Source organism: Elaeis guineensis, chromosome 1 (assembly GCF_000442705.2).
Source record: "Elaeis guineensis isolate ETL-2024a chromosome 1, EG11, whole genome shotgun sequence".
In the NCBI taxonomy this organism is placed as follows: Eukaryota; Viridiplantae; Streptophyta; class Magnoliopsida; order Arecales; family Arecaceae; genus Elaeis; species Elaeis guineensis.
The window spans coordinates 182566383-182583609 of record NC_025993.2 but is presented as its reverse complement, the minus strand read 5'-3'; the positions used below and the strand labels follow the sequence as shown (position 1 = coordinate 182583609).

Genomic DNA, 17227 nt, shown 5'->3' with positions numbered 1-17227 from the left:
GGTGGCGGTGGTTAATTTAGGTGAGTAGCATGCCAATACTGCTTTAAAGCTCAAGCTTGAGCAGGGAAATAGATAAAGAAGTCCTTGTAAAATAATCTATTGCATTGGTTTATAAATTATGGTGCTGGACTAATTTTAGCTCTTATATGCAAATAAAGAATTTATTTTGATGGATAAGGTAGTTTGTCCTGCATGGGTTAATGGATCCTCGTGCTATGTTTTTGACCTCCATTTGGTCCATGTTGGTTTGATCTTGAGTCTAGCACCAAGGCGCTTACTTATTCCTAGCAAAATGCAAGCTAACCTACCAAAACATCACCGGAACAATTATATGAAATAACAATTAGTTAAAATTTTGGGTCTGTCCTATCAAATTTTAAGTAAGATTAAAAATAGATTGGATAAAATCTGGCTCTACTTATTTCTGAATCTGAATCGGTTGGATTTTGATAGAAATTCTGATGAGCAATTTTTTGTGCATCGCACGTGGCGATTGGATAACGCGCTGAGAGGAGGGGGGGAGGGGTTCCGTGCATGCCAATCACCATATACGGTACAGCTCGTTCTGCATCATGCATGGTGCAATAAGAATTTTGCAATTCTGATATCCAATTGGGATTTGAATTCATATCTTAAAAATTTTTTGTATCTGTATATCCAATAAAATTATAATTAAGATAAATGATACAATCCAGGATTTGAGCTCATGTTTTGAATGAAAACCCACAACATGTGTCCACATTTTATACAAGTATTTTTATTCTGCTTATTCACATATATTCTTCTCATTAAATAATCATTGGATGTGTATTGTGATATTTTGTATATATTTTATATTTGAATCATTATTTTATGAAAATAAACTCCCTTCTCTTTGATAAAAATGAAAAATGGAATATACTTTATTATATTCTACATATAAATATTTTTAAAGCTTTATTATTAAAAGTATTTAAAGATATTAACTTCTACATATTTCTATATTTTATATAGTTTTCTTACAATCTCTTTAAGAATCAATAATTTATGATTATTTTTGTTTATGCTACAACTAAAGGACAATAATGATATTTGATGAAGCAATCATTAATATTTTTATCTTAAATAATCTTTGATTTTTAATATTTTAATACAAATCTAGTTAGACCAATGACCTAGATCCTTGACTAGGTAGGTCTCTGTATAGGGTTTAATAATCATGCTTTAGATCTTTAGTTATCCATATGTTGTGTAGGATCTATATAGTAAATTCTATTCCTGTCTTTTATTATTATATGATTGATATTAGTTTTATCATTGAATTACACTTAAATTTGATTTTGTATCCAAATAATATCCGACTTATATTTGTATTAGGATAAGAAAAATATAAATATAAATAATATCCCACTTATATCCATATCCATTTAAAAATATTTTTATCTATTTAATATCTATAGGCATATTCATTTGTTTAAAAATATTGATACACACACACACACACACACACACACACACACACCAGTTTTAGCTCTAGACTGAACGCAGCTGGCTCCATCAAGCCTTCAGGTTTGTGATATAAATCACATACTGAGAAAATAATTCATGTAATAATTTGGGCCTAGCTGAATCTTGCATCAACCCAAATACCTGCATCCAAATGTTAACAAGGGTAACAAATGTACAGACATCCAATAATCCCACCAAAAGCTTAGCAAAAAAAAAAGAAAAATCAATCAAAGTGGCAGAACTCAAGCTCATGTTGAAAGACAGCCACAAATCTATCCCAGAAATATCTCATACCCTCTATTCAGATACAGTACAATTTATGCTGCTGGCAGACAGCGCAGGCAGCTCAACACAACAATATCGAAGCCATATGGGGGGTGTAGGAGTTTGCCACATGCTGTAGTACCTGAATAAAATCGATAAAGACATCTCCTGAACTCTACATTTCATGACACGTAAAATACATTTTGATATGCAAAACGTAGCAAATTCAGACAGAACATCTAGAATTTATTAAAAGTTTTGACAAGATTTTCAGTTCAAGAAGAGCAAAGAAAACACTACAATGAGAATAGTATTAGACCCAGTGGTACAATGAGCTGAATCTTTCTCGACCCAATTCATAATTTGTATGGGTCTTTAGCAAATTAGATGATTGCTTCCAAAGTAGTCTGGTCTACAGCATTCGGCTTGCTTTTAATGGTTTCGACCAACTCCTCGAATCTTTTCAGGAAAAGAAAAAGAAAAAGAAAACTTCCTTTTCTTGAAACAAAAAGAAAAATTAGCCAATCTAAACCTAATAGGACATATATACAAAACAAATATTAATTAAAACTATTGCCCAGCCTATCAAATTTAGCCTCAACTTGAATTGGGATTGAACAAAAGCCTTTAAGCCAACGGCTATTTGACATAGATTATGTACAAAAAATTTTAAATACTATATTAGGATTATCTGAACCTCGCGTCAGCCCAAACCGCTTGCGCGCATATGTTTACCGAGGAAAATCAACGTATAGAGACTCGATATTCCCACAAAAAAAAAAGGCGTGGTCGGAAATAATCAGTTAAAGTGCCAAAGCTCTGAAAGATAATGCTAGAAACTATCCCAGTAATATACTGCACCCTCCTCCATCCAAATTCATTACAACGTTATGCTGCTAGTGGATGATGAAGCTGGCGCAACACAAAAATATCACGGCCATATTGGCATGAGCAGGAATTTGCTGTGGCAGTTCAGAAGTTTAATTAAAACATCACTGAAATGTAAATCCTCTTATGTACAGAATGCATTTTGCCATGCAATACACAGGGCTGCTTTACTAGCCTCCCTTAACCTCCAAAAAAAAAAAAAAAAAAAATGATATGCAATACACGGCAACAACAGCAAGAATATGTAAAATTTATAGGAGTTATGATAAGATTTCAGCCAAGCGAGTGCAAAGAGAACACTACAATGAGAAGAGCCATCTTAGGGATTCTTTAGAGCTGGACGAGAGGGAACTGGAAGCTAATGCTTCCTGACATGTTTATCAGGACAGCATACATCCTGCAATCACAAGTCCACCGAGAAGCAACAGCGTTTTAGACTTGATTTCACAAATAAAGAAGAAGAATACTGCTTACAAAATTGACGCTCCGTACAAAGGTTTGTCATTATAGCAGAATAGAAAGGTTTTGTCATTTTGCGGAGGTCATGTCAGTCTCAGTAGCTCGCGGCTCTAGCACAAAACCCTTTGGAGGTGGAATGAAATGATCTATTGGGCTCATGCTTCTGATGTCCAGCAGTATGATGCGGCTATGGAAGGCCGAAAAAAACTAGAGTATATGGTGCAGGGTGATTACATTTTCTGAGTTCTGCTGTCTGCAAGGGAAAAATCAATGGGCTTAGCTTTGATTTCAGTGATCGGTGTTATGAGAAACTTACAACCTCGATGTTTTATGAGCATCTCTATAATCAGGGGCTTTTCAGAATTATTCTCATGGTTGTGTCTTCAGCTTGTGCTAAGATGACATCAATCCTACAGTTTTTGGCACGATACCATTTGGAATCAGGAGAAATTCTTTGTGCACTGTGGATAGTGTAAAAATTCCAACATGAAATGCTTTACGTGATTCATCCATATAGCCATGCTTTCCAATGCCCATTAATGTGCCTATTAAATATTTGTAGATCTATTTTTTGATTTGAAATTTTAAATGACAAAAATACCTCTTAGTTTTGAAAAAATTATGACATTCCATGATCTGTTTATGACATCCTGTGGTCTGTTATTACATCCTGAAGCATATTATGACTTTCTAAAAATAGAAAGTTATAAGAAGGAAAGGATATTTTCATCGTTGAAAATTATGATTAATTTTCATCATCTTAAGAGGATATCATAAACTGGCTATGGGATGTCATAATTTTTTCAGAACAGAGAGATATTTTCATCATTCAAAATTTTAAACCAAAAAAGCAGCCTGCAAGCATTTAATGGACACATTAATGGGCATCGAAAAGCATGGCTACATAGACGAATGAAAAAAGACGGTATACCGTTATTGCACCGCATGCGGTGCACAAAGAATTTCTCTTGGAATTAATGAACAAGACTGATCTGTTGGGCTCAATCCACATATACCACTTAAAAGCAGAAGAAAGGGTCTGAACACAGGCTACTTATTGAGAAAACCAAGAGAAAGGGAGGACAAAAGCCACTATGCAAACTTTCAATATACACCATCCAAGATTCAAATCTAGGACCTCTGTCTTAAGTTTGGATCTTTTTTGACTGTATGTTTTGTGCCATAGAAAGCTGTGTTAGGGATGGTAATTTTAGCTGACTCGTTGGATATCCGATCCGGCCAGATCTGATTGAAACTTGAAGCAGATGTGGATTATAGAAAAAAATATTTGGAGCAGGTTCTGATCGGAGATGGATAATGATATGTCCCACCTCGAGCCCAACCCGATATAATTTTAATTTATATTTTTTTTAAAATTATAATGATTTTATATTGTTCACATGCATCTGATCCAACCTAACTCGACTCAATCCGATGTGGATACAAGACATATATGAATATGAAATTTTTAATTATAGGATGGGTACGAGTAATACATTGATCCGATCTATATCTAATCTATTACCGTCTCTAAGCTGTGCAGCTTTTGACTGCTGCCACATCATCCCATCGCAAAGATAGACCATTGTCAAACATGATGCCTTGCATTGCATGCCAAAAAATGATGCATCGCAGGAAAGGTGGTTCATGTTTGACAGCCATCTATCTATGTAATGCGATGATGTGCAGTGATCAAGAGCTGCAGAAAATCTGAACTCTCCCTGCTTCTTGAGCAGAAGGGGGCTACCATGAGGCAAGCCCCGGTTTGCTATTTATAAACTAAAATATGGTAACCATCTGATTTGAGCTAATTTACTTTTCAGGTTGCTCTTTTGGCTCAGCTGAACATTCTAACCGCTACTTGCTAATAAATGTCCCATTTGTTCCATTGTGCACTAGATGCTCAGCATCCTTCAGCAAACTATTGGACCTTTTTCTAAAAAAAAAAAAATACAAGCTAATTAATCAAACTCTTTCTTAGAAAAAAAAAGGAAAAAATAACCTATTTCAAACTAAAAAGACATACTAATACAAAACAAATATTAATTAAAAAATTTGGGTCCAGCCTATCAATTTAATGTCCACTTGAGTTGGGATTGAACAAAACTCTTTACACCAACAGCTATTTGACAGAAATTATATACTAAAAATTAAATACTATTTTAGGCCTTAGGTTGGAAGCTAAACTATCCCGGTAATATTTTGCACCCTGCCCCATCCTCAAATTCATCGCAATTTTATGCTGATGGAAAATGATAAAGCTGGATCGACACAAGAATATCATGGTCATATTGGCATCACGAAGGGTGGGAAGGAAGATAAGAAATAATTGCTCCATTGGTTGTCCATTGACTGGCTCCCACAAACTCCAACTTGCGTCAATAATTGCCACTACATGTGACCGGAAGGACAAATATCTCAGTCAAGCCTCAAGGACAAGTGCAGTTGTAGAAGAATCATGTGGACTCCAAAGCAACACTTATCTTTAAATTATTCGAATCAGAAACATTTTGAAAGGGGAAGATTTGGCGTATATTGAAATTATTGGAATGAATTCTCAAATAGTAATTTTGATTCCATCTTTTAGAATTAGAGCAAATTTCTTTTGAGAGAATAGTATGCGATTAAATGGTACAACGAGCTGGATCTTGCTGGTCCCAACTCACGATTTGGATTAGATTTTAGTGATCTAGGTGATTGCTTCCATTATAGTCCAGTCTACAACATCCCCCCTAGCTTGCCTTCGGTCAACGCCACTTATCGCAAATATCACATCCCATATATTCTACGATGTTGACCATTGGATCCATCCTGCACAGTTATTAAAGTACTTCAAATTTCATCTATTTACTAGCATAGATCTCGAAGCGACTATTGAACGATCCAACGATGAATTTACATGAGAAAAGATGAATCCTTCTTTTGCACAAAAGATATGATCCTTCTCGTGTTCCATTAATATGCAGCATCCATCAACAAACTATGAAAATAAATAATTAATATTTTTTAAAAATATAAAAGTTAATTTACGTAAATTTTTTCTGAAAAAAAAAAAGAAAAAAACTATCATATTTTAACCTAGTAGGACATAATAATGCGGAACAAAAATTAATAAAAATTTTGGGTCCCGCCTATCAAATGTAGTCTCAGCTTGAATTGGGATTGGACATAACCCCTTGAACCAACAGCTATTTGACATAAAGTGTACACAAAAATTAAATACTATTTTAGGCCTTAGGTCGAAATTTAATGCCAAGAACTATCCCAGTAATATTTTGCACCCTCCTCTATCCAAATTCATTACAAATTTATGCCAGCTGGAAAATGATGAATCTGGCTCAACGCAAAAATACCAGTGCCATATTGGCATAAAGAAGGGTGGGAAGGAAGATGAGAATTAATTACACCAATGATTGCCCATCGACTGGCTCCCACAAACTCCACAGCTTGCATCAATAATTGCCCATCCACTGGCTCGAGCCATTCCAGTGACAGGCGGGACTACTGTAATTGTGGAAGCAACTCTGTGTTTTGAAATTTTTTTGGTAAAAACACGTGTCTTCAAATTACTTGAATGAATTCTGGACTAACAATTTTTGTTCGATCTTTTAGCATTAGACCAAATTCCATTTGTGACTGCAGTATGAGACCAAATTGTACAATGAGTTGGATCTTTTTGTCCCCATCCATGACTTGCATGACTTTTTAGTGAATTAGATAATTATATTGCATGACTTTTTAGTGAATTAGGTAATTATGGAAATATAGTATCAGACCAAATTGTACAATGAGGTGGATCTTTTTGTCCCCGTTCCCGATTTGCATGATTTTTTAGTGAATTAGGTAATTGCTTTCAAACTAGTGTGGTCTACATCAATTCACTAGCTTCCTTTCAATCAACTCCACACCGCCCTCCCCAGCTACCACATCCCATTTATTCCATTGTGCAGCAAATTAATGTTCGGTATCCATCGACAAACAATGGGGAAAAAATAGTTAACCTTTTCTAAAAAGAATACAAGTTAATTTACTCAAAACATTTCTATAAAAAAAGGAAAAAAATTAACCTATTGCAACCTAATAGGACATAATTATAAAAAAGTAGATATTAATTAACAACTTTGGGTCCAGCGTATCAAATTTAGTTTCAACTTGAATTGGGATTGAGCATGACCCACTAAACTAACAGCTATTTGACATAAATTATATAGTAAAAATTAAAGATTATTTTGGGTTGAAAGCTGATGTCACAAAACTATTCGAGTGATATTTTGCACCCTCATATATCCAGATTCATTGCAGTTTTATGCTTCTCGTAGATGAGGAAGCTGGCTCAACACAAAAATATCACGGTCATATTGGCATGAGTAGGAGTTTGCTGTGATACTTAAGAATTTTAATTAAAACATCGCTGAAATGTAAACTTTGTGACATTTAAAATGCATTTTGATATGCAATACACATCAACTTTAAAGAGAACATAAAAATTTGTAGGAGTTATGGCAAGATTTCATACCAATGAGTGCAAGGAGAACACTACAATGAGAAGAGCTATCTCAGGGATTCATTAGAGCTAGACGAGAAGCCACTAGAAGATAATGCTCCCTGATATGTTTATAAGGACACATATACGCTGAATTCAAATAGTGATTTTGCACTACAACTTGAAGACAAAAATATCTCTTAGTCTAACCAAAAAATTAATATATCAGTTATTATATTAATATTATATATACTTTATTATATTAGTATTATAGATAGAGTAATTATGATATATATTATACTGTAACATATTATTAATCATATTATTATTCAATTATATTTTTAAAATATAATAGAAATATATTATTATGCTTTGTATTTATATTATGAAATCATTTTTATACTACTTCTACTTGCTTTATTTTCTAATCAAAATAAATATTAGCATTAAAATAATAATAAATTATAAGTATAAATAAATGAAAATATTAATTCTATAATAATTAATATATTTTTATTAAATTGATAAATATAATTTTAAGAATATATTAGTAGTTAATATATGAATAAATATTTTAATAATTTATTATAATATATCGTTATATACTTGATAAATATATTTTTATGAAATATATCAAGAATAGTTTTGGTATTATATGGTCACTGATTTTAGATTTTCATAAAATGCCAAATAAATTATGGAGGTTCTTTAATCACTAGAACATAAAATACCAAATATGATGATCTTAGATTAATTAGAGGCTAAAGTGGACAGGATAATATCCATTAAGATCCATTTTGACATCCAAATTTATTCGGATATAGATAGTGTTAGATGTATGTCCTAGAAGCCAATATGATTGACACATTATAATAAATCTAGGACATAATTTTATACTTTATACATTGATTTGATCAATAAAAGGATAAATTTATTTTTTCATTCAAGTCAAATAATGTGTCTTTGAATCGTTCATAAAATTAACAATCGATACATATTCTCAAAGATATTGAGAATTAAAAATATGTATTTAATTCTTAAATACTCTCGATCATAGGATCATCATGAGAATGGTGATTGATCCAAATAGACCGATGCATAAATCACTTCCTTCAGGATAGATGAGTCTCTATTCTACAGTGTAGAAATATTGGATGATGAGTGTGAATAGTTGTTAGAGAACAACTAGTACTGAGCACGACCATACGAGAGATCATTTAGATTTTTATTCGATCGTCAGTGATTGTCTCGATATTGTAATTGTATGAATGATCCTTTGATCTGAGATGGTACGACTGCTCGCAGTGAGACTGCTGGAGTTTGATTGACGCATAAACATAAATCTCAATGAGTCCTTGTAGTAAATGTTGGTGACAATTGATCTACTGTACGTAGGAGTAGGGTGCATATCAAGATGAGATCTATCTATCTTGATAGAGAGTAGTCGTATGAGATTCGTGATGTATCTTAAATTTATCGCAAGCATACGATGTGCAATGTAGCACGTCCGATGAGTACGGATCGATCCTACGAGGAATTGAATTTTAAACTGTATTCAAATACTTGCTCAAACTAACTTTAAAGAAAAAGAGGAAAGATTGTTTGTTGAATTATAAACTACTAAAGCAGTAAACTAATCAAATATAAAGATAAATTATCTAAAAGATCTAAAATTTTGAACCTACTAGACCAATGAATTAGAGAGTTTTCGTATGGTTTATCTTATAATATCCCTTGATTAAGGTGTAAAACATGAACAAACATGGATCATGAAGAGATTTAACTCAATTATGATCCATCAAGTATTTTGCTTTCATCCTAATTAAGAGATTCTTCCTTTCTTCACATCTCTTGTGTTGTCCAAGTATAGGCTACGAAAAGATTTTGATCCAACTATAACCCATCAAGATTTCTATAAGAAAAAAAAGAAATGGTTTAATTAGAGAATTATAAGCCTTCTATCAATCATCCATTCTTGCATCGAATTAAGTATGAACTATGGAGGGATTCTGAGCCAACGATAGCTTATTAAGTCTCTTGACAAGAGAGATGAAGGAAGAAAGTCTCTAAAAATTAAAAGCTCAAAAAGAGAAATTTAAAGAAGAAGGCTTCTATTCATAGTCTAGCTTCATCGTAAATCTCAGAAAGATTGCTTAGCCAGACATAGTTGATTTAAAATCTGAAAAAAATAAAATAAAATAAAATCTAATTCTACTTGCTGGAATTTAATTTATAAAAATTAAAAATTATAGAATTAAAAGATGCAGAAATTTAAACTACTCTATTGCAGAAATTAAAATTACAGAAATTAAATAGAAAAAGAACAACTAATTTATTACTGAATAAAAATTCTGATTATAAAAATTTTCAACTCCTAAGTCATTAACAAGACTTGGAGTTTGAACAGAAAATAAAATTTCTTATAGAACCAGTCTTTTCTCTCTCTCTCTCTTGGCTTGAGACCAACCCCCTCTAGCCTGTCTGTCACACAGACCCCCCTATAGGAATTATGGAGTGGAGAGAGATATCTCTAATAGAGAGGTATAGAACTTTATTTATAGGTGTAGGTAGAGAGGAAGTTTTTTATTTTTTAAGATGTGGGACTAAGAAAAAATAAGGGTGAAGATAATGGATGGTTAAGATGAAGGGGTAAGGGAGTCATGACGAAGGGCGGCCATTCATTTCATGCCGTGTGATCTCGCATCCTGCGTGCTCGCAACGCCCAGCTTGCTCGTTTGAATTCATTCCCGTGCGCCAAGCCGTTTCTGCATCACGCCACATAACAAGCCGTGCTTCCTTTTGCTTTTGTTGCATGCCAAGCCCGCTTGATTGCACCCGGTCTCCTGTCCTCCGTGGGTCCCTGCTTGCTTGTCCAACTTCCAGCCACTCACGCACACCCAAACGCCTATGGCACTTCCACGTTTGGGCTCCATGCTAAAGTCCACCTCATATATAGCTTTTTATGGGCTGTTGTTTTGAGTTTTGGTTCAAATCCAAGCCACGTCCCTTTGCTGTAGCTTCTTATGCCTATTTTTAAATGCCCAAAAAAATTGCAATTAATGCCTCCTTGGCTCCAGATGTGTTCAAAGGTTTTAACTCCAATTGGCCTTTAAACATTTTGGATTGGTCCCACTTGAATTAATGCTCGGTTGCCATTTGGTATATTTCCATGTGGGCCAAGCAAGTTTCATGCATACATGAGGTACACCGTTCATTCTCCGCTCCTCTTATTTGAACTTAGACTCGGACCAAAACTTCATCATTTTGGGCTTGGTTAGATGCACTTGACGAGCATATTTGCTGAATTTTGACTTTGAATATAAATCTATTTTAACTTCATTTTTTTGTCCTATTTGATCCTTTTAAGTCTGTAGATTGAGCTTTTCATATTGGCGCACCTCTTTCCTCCAAAAATGTACAAAGAAGCATCAATTTTAAAAGAATAAAAATAATTTAATTCATAAATTAACATTTCTATAGACAAATTTTTGCACTTATCACACCCTCCAACTTATTTATTGCTAGTCCCTTAGCAATGCAATATATAATTTTTTTTAAGATTTTTAACAATATTTTAATAAGATCATCCTTTACAAAAATTGATCTAGGATTGAATGTCAAAGAGTGTAGCAAGTATCACTAATTAAATATTGAGCTTTAGAAATAAATTTCGTAGTTAGTACAATTGAAAACTTATTTAGAATACATCTAAAGATCTACAGCACTTATGTTTGTGATGACCAACTTAGCATTTGAGTGCTGGCTTGTAAAGGACAAATGTATCTTCTTTTATCATCTTATTTTGATTAATTTTCTATACATCTCTAAATAAAGTTTATGAACTTAAGGTAGCTTTCACACTACCTTCTTTTTTTTTTTTTAGTACTGAGCATCCTAGCCTTTTCTTTATCGTTTGATGCAAACTTCCACACTTGACTTAGGTGCAGAAATCTGGTTACTAAGCTCAGGGCAATCTACATATACTTTGTATTTTGTACTTTTATTTTAGGCAGATAGCTCTTTTCTCAAATTCAAATTTTTGATTGGCGTGTATATCAATCACCAATTTTAAGTGATAATTTAGTTCTCAGTTGACCTCTCAATCAGCATCTATTGTACCTTGTCAGTGTGCATGTGCAGTTAGAAGTGCTAATAGCCTTTAGGTGATCTAAGTAAGCTGCTAAAAGTCTGTCTAATCAATTTACTTCTTAATTCATTACAGTCATTAGAAATACTCTCTAACTCTTATTATTCTTTTCCTAATCTATTTTGCTCAAGAATTTCTTTTTTTTTGACACATATTTTGTTAAAAAAATTATTATTTTTTATTTTTTTTAAGGATTCTTTTTTATTATGATTATTATTTCTTTTCAAAAATATTTTTAGAAGATTTTTTTTTTACCTCCTAACCTAAACATTATTATTTCTAATGCAGGAGGAAAGAAAATGCATTGCAAGAAAAAGAAAGATATCACTTGGTGAATATGTATTCTTATTTTGAAGGTGATCTAGTGTGATATGGGCATGAGGATCCGAAGTCTGAAGATGGATATCTTTGTTTATTCAATAAAAAATATTAGTTTAAAGAAACTGAGTTGCCTCTCAAAAGTACTAAGTTTAATGTCGTCAGTCAGACAAAATATTGCAAGTAAACTAATTGAGATACATTGGTTCATAGAGAACCATGGCTTCGTCAAAAGATTCTTTGGGCATTTCTAAGAATGGTTTTAATCTTTGACCATTAACTTTAAATACAGCACTATTACTTAAATTTTTAATTTCTACAGCTCCTTATGGGAAGACTTTTTTAACTAAGAATGGTCCTGTCCATCTAGACCTAGGCTTTCTAGGGAATAGGTGTAATCTAGAATTGTACAAAAGAACTTTTTGTCCGAGAGTAAAAGATTTTCTCATAATTGCCTGATCATGGAATACTTTGGTTCGTTTCTTGTACACCCTAGAATTATCATAAGCCTCATTTCTAAGTTCTTTTAATTTATTAATTTGAAGCTTCCTATAGTTTTCGGCTATGTCTAAATTCATATTTAAATTTTTAATGGCCCATATGGCTTTGTGCTCTAGCTCAACAGGCAAATGATAAAGTTTTTCAAACATAATCCTATAACAAGACATTCCTAGGTTGGTCTTGAAGGCAGTTCGGTATGTCCATAGTGCATCAACTAGTTTCAAAGACCAGTCCTTTTTATTGGCATTAACAGTTTCTTCAGAATTTATTTGATCCGTCTATTAGACACTTCTACTTATCCACTAATTTGAGGATGATAAGATGTGGCCAACTTGTGGGTGACATTATATTTTTTCATTAATGTGGCAAAAAATTGGTTACAAAAGTGTATTATCTGATCACTAATGATTGCTCTAAGAGTATCGAAGTGGGAGAGAATATTTTCTAAAGGAAGTTGAATAACTTAAGTTATTAGGAAGCTTAATGCAAGTAGGACCTGTATTAAGTGCTTATTTAGTTTTGAATAGGATTCAAACCTTATGTCTATTTAAAGGGGCCTCTCCTAAGATCCCTAAGCATCACAACCAGTAGCCCCACGCCCACCAAGGATCCCCGCATGCCCTCTTTTTCTCTCTCCCTCTCTTCTCTTTGGACATCCACACACGCCCCTCTCTTTGGGCATCCTACTTCTTCATGCCCATAAGGGCTTTGGACGTCCCCTTTGGTTACTGCTTTATAGTCCCTGATTACTCCATAATCTAGGAAAGAAAAGCAAGAGAAGAAGAAAAGAAGAAGATCAAAGAAAGGATGAAAGAATTGATCGCGATCCATGCTTCATTCAGATTCACAGACTGATTTTTTTTGGAGAAAAAAAATCAATTGGAAGACTATTTCAAGCTGATCTTGAGTGAACACCCATAGAGACCAGATACTTGCATGACTAAGAGAAAATTTTATCTCTTTCAGATCTAGATTTGAAGAAAAAAATTATGAAATATGTATATGATTCGATCACATATTAAATTTTAGTATATGTATAATTTCGGCATATGAGGTAGATCTTTGTGGTTTATATTTTATGCATGCATGATATAGATTAAAAAAAAAATTAATCTTCTCTTCCACCGTTATGTTTAGAAAAAAAAAATTTTAAAACATACATGCATACCCCAATATATGAATTTCAATAGATAGAAATTTGAGGATCAAATATCTATTAAAGAAAAATGAATATTAATATGGATAGACAATTATTCGATTCATATTCGAATATTTGTTTATGTATGTAATTAATCTTATTTAATTTTACATAGTACTCTTGAATTTTTAAGAGAAATATATAATCATCTTAATATACTACTAACTTAATTTTCTATGCACTTGATAATATCTTCAATTTTATGGTCATAAAGTTTAATTATCTCACTTACATCCATCTTTGTATGCATTCTTCTAGTATTTGACTTGTATTTGTATTCGTTTAAAATAAATATGGATATAAATTTTTGTATCTTACTAATATCCATATCCATATCTATATTTATCAAACAAAATAAATTTGGATACAATATAGGTATCTGATTTGTGTCCGATCTAGTTTCAGTCTTATCTTAGATTATCGAGGATTAAACTACTTTAGGATAAAAATTACTAGGGATTCAAGATTACTATAGCAAAACCCTTAATATATAAATTATGGATTAGAAAGTGGTGATATAGCAATTAGCAGAGCTGCTTACATCTTATATAGGTGAAGGTTGTGGAGTTATAGATCTTAAATGGTATCAATTAGGGGTGTGCACAGTTCAATTTAGGATCAATCTTCAAATCAAACCGACTTGAATTAGCTTCCTAAACTTGAAATCAAAATCAAATGATCATATGGAAAAACTAGTTCAAACCTATCCGAAAATATCAGTTTGGTTTGGTTCGATTCAATTCAATTTATCAGATTATGAGCTATTTTATTTATATCAAATAAGCAGCTTATAGAATAGGCTAAATGGATTGTTATCTATTTTAAGTTTTAATTGTGCTAAATAACTAGCTTATAGGATGGATTAAATGGGCAGCATATGAATAGGCTAAATGGGTTGATTAGGATAACTAGCTTGTAGGATGAACTAAATGGCCAGCATATGAATAGGCTGACTGTAACTTGAGAAAATAGAATGACTTATGATATATATATATATATATATATATATATATATATATATATATATATTGTTGGGATAAATCGATCGATCTTCGTAAATCGATCGATTTCCGACACACGCCGACCGACATCCGACTCTGGCCCACCAAACAAACAGACGATCCTGGAAGCGACTACCAACTAAGTATCAATTAAGCAGGCCGACACTACTTCGGACTGACCAATCATACCTCCTTCACCGACTCAGTGTAACTAAGCAGCCGATGTTCGAACTCTACAGACAACGGACTGCAATCATCGATATCTCATATTTGTCAATCGACAGTCAACCCCCGACATTTAGTCGGCCGACTCATTCAAATATCCTATAACTGTTCCAGACGGTTATCCTACGAATATCGTGATGTAATCCTCGGAGATTGACAACCCACAACGAGATTACAGTCTAACGATTCTATGCCAGTAAATGCGGGACCATATCTGATAGGGGAAGCAGAAGAAAACTCACGATGATGAAAATCAGAGCTCAATGATCAACAGCCACTGGATCGATGAGACACTCTTTCCATCGAAAAGAGGCTCCTCCCCTGCCTCTGGTAGCAGAGCCCAGTTCTCCACGTCCCATGGTTACCATGGATGCCCAAATTGCTGCGATTGTGCAGCAAATGAATGTTCTTATGGAGGCGGTCAAAAGCCTCCAGCAGCAGCAAATCCAGCCACCACAACCGCTGACGGAGTAATCGATGGCACATTCAATGCCATCCAGACACAGCCGCCACCATCCATGAAGATCTCTGTCACCTCCATCAGAGCGGCCATCTCAGCTCTCTCAGTGGGATGAGCAACGGCACTCGCAGCACTCTCGATGTGCCACCCACCATTCACGGCACCCTTCTCCTTCCCAGTTAGATTGGATAAGGAAGGAAAAGCGATCGCAAATATCATTTGCCTCTCCCTCTAATTCATCGAGAGGATCAACCCCTGGAGTCTCCCGCCACCGATAGCTCGAAGACTATGAACGTAAGTTCGAGAAAATTGACCTTCGATTTGTCCAGCTCCAAACGGATGGTCAGAAATCTTCAAATGACTTTGATTTCCATACCGTCCAGTCTCTCTCCTGACTTATCTTAGATGAACTGATCCCGACTCGGTTCAAGATGCCACATGTGGAACCTTATGATGGTTTCACCGATCCAATCGATCATCTTGAGAACTACAAGGCTCTCATGACAATCCAGGGAGTGACTGATGCTCTCCTATGCATCGGCTTCCCAACTACACTTCAAAAAATTGCTCAGGTCTGGTACTCCAGACTTCAGTCAGAAAGTATTCACTCCTTCGGACAGTTGGAGCATTCCTTTGTGGCCCATTTCAGCACTAATCGGAGGCCGCTGCGAATCTCGGACAATCTCTTCTCAATCAAATAAGCAGAGACCGAAACACTCCGAGATTTTGTGATCCTATTCAATATAGCCACACTTGAGGTCAAGGACCTCAACGAAGACATGACCATATCAGCTATGAAAAGAGATATGAGGGGATCCTGATTCACGTACTCACTGGATAAGACTCTCCCTTGGATGTATGCTAATCTCTTAGAGCGCGCGTACAAATACATGCACGCGGATGAAGTAGCTTCCGACCGATGCCAGACAGAAAATAAATGTCAGAAGAAAAAGTAGAAGAAGAGTGGAGCTCCAACCGAATCAAGTAGGCCCTCATCCAATAAGCGAGCCTCACCCCGACGATGGAGTCCGAGGCCGACACATAACAGGTATAATTTCTATACCCCTCTCTCTACTCCTCGTGCACAGATCCTTATGGAGATTAAAGGGGCGGAATACCTACGGCACCCTTCATCGATGAAAGTGAGGAATCGTGATCGAAGGAAGCATTGTCGATTTCACCGAGACCAGGGCTACGATACCGAATAGTGCATCCAGCTCAGGGATGAAATAGAAGCCCTGATACGATGTGGCTATCTCGAGAAATATCGGAGGGATACGTCTACTCAACCTCCTTCCGATCGATGATCCTAAACAACTGAGAAAGCTGTGAATAATCAGCCGACCATTGGAGTCATCAATATGATTGTCAGATGACTGGATCGGGAGGCAACTTCCGACGAGGAGTCAACGAAGCAACTATGACTCCATGATGTAATAATCTTCTCGAAGAAAGATGCTCGGAGAATTCAAAGCCCCCATGATGACGTTGTTGTTGTTTCAGTAACAATAGTGAATTATGATGTAAAAAAAGATACTTATTAATAATGAAAGCTCAACTGACATTCTATTTTACTCGACCTTCTCTCGAATGAGACTGTCGATCGATCGACTCAGAAAAGTCTCGATGCCGTTAGTCGGCTTCACCGAAGATACGATCATGGTGGAAGAAGAAATCATCCTCCCCCTAACCACTGGGATCGAACCATAACAGAGCACCATCTTCATAACCTTCACGATCGTTCGAGTACCCTCAGCCTACAACGCCATACTCGGAAGGCCCAGACTAAACACTC

General features: G+C 34.7%; 1 long non-coding RNA gene across 1 annotated transcript; it reads right to left on the bottom strand.

Moving 5' to 3' along the window:
• Positions 1-2870: 2870 nt before the first annotated feature.
• Positions 2871-3385, bottom strand: LOC140854867 (uncharacterized). The gene is made up of 2 exons (XR_012137972.1): positions 3133-3385; positions 2871-3037 (listed from the first exon to the last, which is right to left on the bottom strand). It is a non-coding gene; the product is annotated as an uncharacterized lncRNA (long non-coding RNA).
• Between the last annotated feature and the right edge of the window lie 13842 nt (positions 3386-17227).